Source organism: Alligator sinensis, unplaced genomic scaffold (genome assembly GCF_000455745.1).
Source record: "Alligator sinensis unplaced genomic scaffold, ASM45574v1 scaffold1352_1, whole genome shotgun sequence".
Lineage (NCBI taxonomy): Eukaryota > Metazoa > Chordata > Crocodylia > Alligatoridae > Alligator > Alligator sinensis.
In genome coordinates, this window is record NW_005843148.1 from 704 (window position 1) to 9073 (window position 8370).

Genomic DNA, 8370 nt, shown 5'->3' on the forward strand with positions numbered 1-8370 from the left:
CTGGTGCGCAGGGGAGGCGGCGGCGGCTCCGAGGGAGGGAGCTGCAGCATCCTGCGCTCTGATTGGCCGCCCGTGCGCGCTCTGCCCTGATTGGCCCGCCTAGGGGCCGGAGTGCTGGCTGCGGAAGCGGTGCTGGCGGGGGGCCGTGGCCGCCCGTGCGCGCTCTGCCCTGATTGGCCCGCCTAGGGGCCGGAGTGCTGGCTGCGGAAGCGGTGCTGGCGGGGGGCCGGGGGCGGGGGGGCCGGAAAGTGCTGTGGGCCAGTGTTGGGGCCACCTTTGGGCAGACAAGGGCTTATGCCAGCACCTCAGCAAGGTGACACTGTGCTGTGACCCTGCCCTAGACCCTGGCCAGCATAGTAAGCGCTGAGTAGTGATGTCGGGTGCCTAAGCGCGAGCTCTGGAAGAGCTCCGAATTGCAGAAAATGTGGAAAACCCTGCACCTGTGAGACGACTGTCACAGCGCTTTAGGGTGCTTCATGGCAGGCACTCAAACCCACAGGCCCGTCGGGAAAGCTCTGCCCCTGCCCCCACGTTGCGAAGATGAAGATAAAGACATGAACTTCCCGAGCACAAACCTGCATTTCTATGCTAACACCGAGAACCGCTCAACAACCCAACCACGGAAAACCTACACACTGCCTTCAGCTGCATCTATTCTGATCCACTGCTTAACTAGCGAAGCCAGACAACCTGCAAAACCCTTCACTGCTGCGTATCAAAATGCACAACTGGCACAAAGCCTCAACCTCCCTGCACACAACTGGGGCCAACCCAAGACCGAGTGCACGGTGCAACTTGAAGCATGCGGCTGCTTGCTCCAAGGGTGCTTGAAAGCGTAGACATGCACACCAGTCCCCATCTGCATTTACCCAAGGCCACATTAAACATTTTGCTCCCTCCCTCCTGCCCACCCCAACCCACACTTCTTGGTCCCCAGCTTTCTTTTCCTGCTTCCGTTCCTTCTTCTGCAGCTGCCCTTCAGGGACCTGCAAGAGTACACAAAACAGAACTGGAGTTGGCTGGCAGTGAATCCCACACCCCAGAAAAAATAGTGTAAAAAGTATCTCCCAGTGCCCATCGTACTCTTGAGCTTGGTGTCCTTTAAGAACAAGGGAGATGCGAGATACCTCCGGTTTACTAAAAGAGGACAAGTACCGCCCTAGCAGTTACCCGTGTCTGACAGCAGCAGGACCCAACACAGAAATCCTGTGTGTGCAGCTGCCCCAGTGCTCCCACCTTCCGCAAGGCACTAATCACAAGATTGACAACTTGGGGATGCAACCTGCAGAGAGGACAGACACCGTGTCCAAACTCCTGTACCTTTCCCTCCTGCTGGGCGGGCAGGGGTTCCTTTCTTCCTCAGTTGGTTGTCTGCTGTCTGGTCTGCTGCTTCTTCTGGGGGCTTAGAAAAAGACAGACACTGGATTTAAGTCAGCATGTCAGCGGACCAGACTACGGGCCAAAATTTCTCTCCCTGTCTTACTCTTACCCAGACCCACGGTCACTCTGTCCTCTGTCCGTGGAAGGTGGGAAGGGCACATGTCTGCAGGCTTGGCAGCTGACATCCGGGCCAGCCAGAAGGAGAGTGCGATGGACCCGGACTCTGGACAGAACTGCTAGGGCGGCACCATGAACGGTGACCACAAACACCGGAAATCCTGCTGACAGGGCAGTGCTCCCTGCACACAGCTGGCAGCCGGGGCATGAAGCCCAGAGACAACCTGCAAAGTCCTGAATGCCAGCTGACAGGTGCCCCAGGCAGTCTCAATCAGAGGTCAAAGCTGCCCCGTGGACAGAAGGGCCAGACAGGACAGAAGGGCCACGACTTCAGCCTCCCGCCACGGAAGCCACAGAGCCCAACGGGCTAAAGGGGTGGGGGTGCAGCCCTGTTTACAGGGTGCAGGGGGGGCATCTCATAGTGCCAGGAGCAGCAGAACAGAGGAGCAGAGACCTGGACCTGAGTTACAGGAAGGTCACTAAGCCTCGGGGTCCCAACGCACTCAGTATCCTCCAGAAGCCTGCAACCTTCCCTGTACTGAGTATCATCTCCAGCCAACCTCAGCAAGTGGAACGAGACCCGACCCGGAGAATCAAGAGGACCTGGACCCTGCTCACGGGCCAGGGGCAGGGGCGCAGAACGGCTGGCCAAGCGCCAGGGCACTCGTCTCCAGGGCCTTGGGTGGGGAATACATGGCCTGCCCTCAAGGAGGGCAGTAAATCACACATGTAAGGTACCAAGTGGCCCAAAGAAGCCAAAAAGAAGGGGCACAAGACCTGTACCCTGAGATACAAGGGGGGTCACATGCTGAAGGGTAGTCAGCGGGCGGGGGTGGGGAGGGCAAACGCCGTCCCGAGGCCAAAATACACAGAAATGTATACCAGTGCTTATCCCCCTAGGTATGGAGGTGGGAGGAGAAGGCTACGAGGACGCATCTCGCCCCTTTCCAGCACTGGGAAGAAAAGAAAGTACGCTGCAGTGGTTTGAACAACAAAAAGAAAATAAAAAACGCTCTCATTCCCAGGTGCTCCTCTCTCTCTCTCTCTCTCTCTCTCTCTCTCTCTCACTCTCCACACACTGACAAGGGAAAAACTGTTCCCAGGCCAGAAAGGAGCTCCATGGTGCAAACCGCTTCACCTCGAGCCTTACACTAGAAAATCCTCCTCCGCTCCCAGGGGGCAAGACGGCTGAGACCAGCACCCTCCTTACAGGGTACGGCCCGCCTGAGCAGCCAGGCTACCCACAGCGGGCAAAAGGGAAGGCCCAGAGCCCTGCTGACAGGGAGGGCCCACAGCCAGCCAAAGGACACAGCTGTCCCCAGAGGCAGAGAGACGTGCATCCTGCTTACCGGGTGGTCCACAGCTCTACAGTACCTAGCCCTCCACCAAAAGACACGGGACTCGCACCCTCATTACAGGGCATGGTCCCTTTGACCAGGCAGACTGCCCGCGGGGAGTAAAAGGGAAAGGCCCAGAGCCCTGGTTTCATGGAGGGCCTACAGCCAGCCAAAGCACACAGCTTTCTCCAGAGCCACATTGAGACCTGGACACTGCTTACAGGGAGGTCCACAGCTCTGCAGAGCCTAGCCCTCCAGGAAGAGACATGGGACTCGCACCCTCATTACAGGGCGGCCCAGCCATCTGGATGAGGAGTGCCAGGCACAGATGCAGGAAGAAGGACGGGTGCCTGGACACAGCGATCGGAGAGGAGGCCGCAAGCTTCAACCAAGCTTCAACCCATCCACGAGAGGGTCATCAAGCTCTGGGATCTAAGGAGTTTGCTGTCACCAACGAGACTCGGCTCCTGTCTGCAAGGCCATCGTTCTGCACAGTGCTGCAGGTTGCTCCGGCTCTCCGGCCAGCGGAAGGTTATGCCCACCCTGCTTACAGGGGCACCTCTCCAACTGGCTGGGAATAACAGTGGACTCGGTCTGCTAATTAGGGGACATCAGCGCTATGGACATGCAAATCGCCTGTCATTCGTGCTCAGTAAGAGGCACCGTGTCTGGCAGCTGGCCTGGACCCCGATAGCAGGGCAGCTGCACTGCACAAGACCACCAACCAGATCCGCAGCCTTTACAAACGAGGTGGCGGTGACACACGCCTTGCTTACAGGGTTGTCCACCTTCCGCCCGACTGCTGCAGAAACGCAAAATTTGGCCAATACACGATTGAGACCTAAAGGCAGGGAGGTCACTCTGTCCAGAGTCCCTTTCCTTTGCGTCCCATTTTGCTGGCTTTTCACCGGTCACAGTTTGTCCGCTGCTTGTCCTACTGGCAGCTGCAAGAAGGAAAGAGAAAAACAGTAAGAACCCACCCACAGAAAAAAAACACGGAGAGATGGTCCGAGTGTAAGGTATGAAGCCAGAGACTAAGACAGCAAGTTGTAACGTCTCTCTGTTTGGTCCGTCCCTGTAACCCCTGTTGATCTGTCTTCTCTTTGACAGAGGGGCGAGCAGGAATCGCCTTGTTCAGCTTCCCAATGTGCGGGCCGGGAGCGGTCCCAGGTTCTCGCGGGCTTTCGCGGCGGGCTGTGGCCAGCAGCCCTGGCACGTGGGTCAGGGAATGCAGGCCGGTGGACTAGAATTAGGCACGGACGCTTAGCGGTTGATTAAAGATTATTTTACTTACACCGAAGATGGTCACGGTGCAGGCAGGAAAACTTGCTTGAGTTGCGGTTACAGACAGAAAAGAAGAGAGGCGGACAAGAGTTCCTTCCACGTGAACCTCTAGCCCAATCTGGTTGAAGGCTCTAAACACGCGAGCCCGTTGTGTCAACCGAAGAAAACAACTTGAAGCGGAGAGCTCTGGATACACTCACACAAAGTTTGCTAGGCTCCGTGGAACTTGCACGCAGGGAAGGGTATGTCAAGGGATCGTTCGGCGACGGGGAGAGGCCAGAGGTTGATCAGACCCCTGTAGCCTTCTTGAGATACACGCTGGGTTCGATAGGCTCCGCAGCGCTTAGAGATCTTCACGAGATGTGAAGTTCTCCTCCTCCAGATGGTTGTGGAGTCCTCCAACTTGGGCGGAAACCGCTCAAGCCTCTTATATGGCTAGCAAGCCAATCGCTAGCTGCCACGTGGGAATAATTTAGAGCTGGCCAATAGTGGGACACAAATTTGCATGCGAATGGCGGGAACTCCTTGCACCGTGCATTTCTCTTTTGCAACTAAGAAATGCACCCTGCAAAGAAAGCTCCGAGTGGCAGGAAATAATTTAGCAGTGCCGAAGCACACACAAACAAAAATCACACCCTTGGGTTGTGACACCCAAGACAGGGTCAGTTGGACATGGAAAGCCACGGGCCATGAGCCTACAAACCCAAATCGTACCATGGCACGATATACGGCACCAGACGGCACCTGGAATCCTACGCACGGGTTGGTGCCCCCTGCCACCCACCAGCTTCCGTGACACAAGGCCAAGCAAAAAATGGTTGCTCAGGTGACACGGTTCAAGAAAGCAGCCCCATACCTGGAGGACAACGGGCAGAAACTACAGCTTTCCTGACAGGGAAAGCAAACCTCTCAAAAGGACCAAAAAAAAAAAAAAAAAAAGGTTCAAAACACCTGCACTCAAGTGGGCGATGTAACTAAACCCCAGATAACCACAGTGAGCGGGGTGCCCACTTCTGGCTGCCACAGACTCGAAGCCAAGTGACAGCAAGCTCACAATGCCCCCTGTCCTAAACAGCTTGCTGCCTTTGAAAAGAAGGCAGACATGATATACCTCTGGTTCACAGGATCCTCACTGCTCCACCTAAAACGTATCTGCGTATGACACCATCAGAAGCTAAGAGACAAATCCTGCTTAAAAGAAGGTGCCAGCGATCCAGCCTTGTAAGGCCCCCTGATCCCAAGGTCTACAGCTTGGCAGTGGAACCACAAAATAAACAAGTCACCGCTAGAAAACTCCCTTACCTTTCCTGGGCTGGCATGGTTTTCTTCCCTCCTGGTCAGCTGACTCGCACTTGTGTGTCTTCTTTCCTGCTTGTCCTACCAGGGCCTATAAGAAACAGACAGACGCTGCATTTAACTCACCATGTTGGAAGACAAGTCTGTGGGCCACAACTTCTCTCCCTCTTTAACCCATACCTCCATCTGCTGCCAATCTGTCCTCTATCCGTGGAGATGGGGGAGGGCAGACATCTGCGGGCTCGGCTGCCGACATCCGGGCCAGCCAGGAGCAGAGTGCGAAGGCCGGGACTCTGGACAGAAGTGCTAGGGCGGCACCATGAATGGTGACCACTGACACCAGAAACCCTGTTTACAGGACGGTGCTCCCTGCACACAGCTGGCTGCTGGGGCATGAAGCCCAGAGAAAACCTGCGAAGTCCTGAATGCCAGCTGACAGGTGCCTCAGGCGGTCTCCTGAGGAGGGGTCAAAGCTGCCCCGTGTCTGGAGGACAAGGGGGCTGCAACGTTAGCCTCCTGTCACAGAAGCCACAGCTCCCAAGGGAGTAAAAAGAGGCCTCAGACCCCAAGCCGAGGTCGGGGGTGAGCAATCCCTGCTTACAGTGGGGAAAGGCGGGAGCTTTTGAAAAGCAGCGAGGGAAGCAGAGAAGAGTCTAGAGACCTGCGCCCAAGTTACAGGAAGGTCACGGCCCTCAAGGAACCAGCGTCCCCCGTGCAGCACAAACAGGGGGAAAGAGAGACGCGCGCCCCGCTTACAAGAGGGTCTCTCCCCCACCAGCCAGCTACGGCAGTGCTCTCACATACTTTCTGTGCGGCAGCTACAATGTACAAGGCGCCGCGCAGCTCAGTCTCGCCCGCCTCAGGCCAGAAAGCAGCAGGCCCCCTTTTAACAAGGTGGCTGCTCCATCAGCACCCAGCTGCAGCAGCAGGCCCCGATGCCTGACACGCCCCTCATGTATCTAGTACCTGTCCATATACACATGTACTGAGACGCAAACATAATAGTATTTGAATACCTAAAGCGATTTCCCTTATTTCAGAGAGAGAGAGACAAGGCAGTAGGATCTCTATGTCTCTTATGGCACGGATTCTGCACACACATTATATGCACATCTGTGTGTACACACATAATTATTAGACGCATCTCTGTACAGTTTCAAGTTCATCAAAGTAACTACACAATGAAGACCACTGCCACTTCCATCCCTCCTTCTCCGTATTTTATTATTTTACACCAAGAATACCAGACTCCGGACTCGAACTGAAGAGAGGTCTTGCAGTGTTTACTAAGCCACAGGGTTTTCTTCCCTTTTCTCTTAAAAAAATGGTTAAATCCGCGCAAATATAGCTAGCAACGATATCCCTCAGGACAGAGCCACGCGGGCCCGGGCCCGGGCCCTGGGCAAAGGGGGCTCGGGCAAAGGGGGCCGCACCCTGGGCCGGGCTGGGCTCGAGTCCCAACGCGCATGCGCGCTGGGAACAGACACAACAGGTTTCACCAGTCTGGTCATTAATCGGGCGGGGAAGCAGGGACGCTCCCTCCCCTGTCACTCCGGGCCCGCAACCGTCGCTACGAGGAGCACGGAGCTGGTGTGCAGGAAAGCGGCCGGGGCGTTAAACCAACGCGGTGAGGAGGTAGCATTAAATCACTGCGCATGAGTAGAACTGTTGGATGACGATGACGTCGATGAGCCGCCATTTGCCCGCATGCGCACTTGGGTACGGCTGAGCGCCGCGTTTGCCCATCAATTGGCAAGGCAAGTTCGCATGCGCATCACTGACAGGCTGATCAGCTGAACGCCGAATTTATCGACACTAGGTTAGTGCGCATGCGCAGCGGCCGCAGTGCCGCCTCATCAATCGCCGATCCTGTGGCCTGGAGCCTGCGTCTTGCGGATCAGGTGCCTCCGCTCCCGCCTGAGCTCGGCGCGCGCGGGGGCCGGACGGGCCTGCTCCGGGGCCGGAAAACCGCCTTGAACAGAAGGCGCCCCTGAGTGTCCCGCTCCGGCCGTTCCCAGCCCCGTGCTCGACCCCTGCTCCCGCCGCCCACCCACGATTTGGCGGGCGGGCAGCAGACCAGCCCGGGGGCATTGGCGTCTCCGGAGCCGGCCGCTTCGTCCGCCTGCGGGTCACCGCCCTCCGCCACGCCTTGGTTTCGTGGAAAACTTTGGCTGCAAATTAGACAGTTGCTCGTTTCCATGTCTCGTGTGTCCAACCCATTCTCAGACCTCTTATTTTATCATGGGAAATTGTCCTCAATGGCCAGAGGAAGGCTTCGCCTGTATCACGTTATCAAACCTCTGTTGGAAGTGGTGCACAGACCGCAATATAAGTTTGATCCAAAGCCCCCACAGCCCTTTCCCAGGTAGGCAGGGAGAAGGGTGGAATGAGAGTGTTAAAAGAGGAGTGTAAAGTGGCAGGGGGAGAGGCACCCCCTTACAACTTTTAGGCCATAGTGGACAAGCTGTGGCAGTGAAATGTCCTGCAATGGATTTGTCATCAAAGAAATCTCAGTTCTGTAACAGACAAAAACGAGCTGCAGCCCTGTAGCGGATGGGGACGGGATCAGAGTATAATGGGCTGAAGCGCACTGGCCTGGCAAAAAACAGAAGGGAGAACAAAAAAGGTGGTAAAATTGAACTGACAACTCTGGACCAAAGGCTGAAGGAAAGGAGCTACTGCTCAGCCAACTTGATCCGTTATTTACTATGCATGCATAGTCCCATGTTAGCTAGGGTCAGTGGGGCGATATGGAAGAACATCTCTCCCCTAGGTGCCCCACTCCTCCCCTTTCAGTCACAGCTCAATTAATTGTGGATATCTGTTACGCTCCTGTTGTCCAGAAATATTAGCAAAGGCCTCAAATTCTTGGCTGCATGTTCGTACATATTGCTTCTGATGTGCTGCGATGACCATTTCTATTGTAAGATTTTTTCCTATGGTGGAAGTTCCTCTG

General features: G+C 55.9%; 1 long non-coding RNA gene across 1 annotated transcript; it reads right to left on the reverse strand.

Moving 5' to 3' along the window:
- Positions 1-189: 189 nt before the first annotated feature.
- On the reverse strand, positions 190-1829 carry LOC106723105. Its single transcript, XR_001359090.2, has 3 exons — positions 1490-1829; positions 1321-1402; positions 190-986 (listed from the first exon to the last, which is right to left on the reverse strand). It is a non-coding gene; the product is annotated as an uncharacterized LOC106723105 (long non-coding RNA).
- Positions 1830-8370: the final 6541 nt, after the last annotated feature.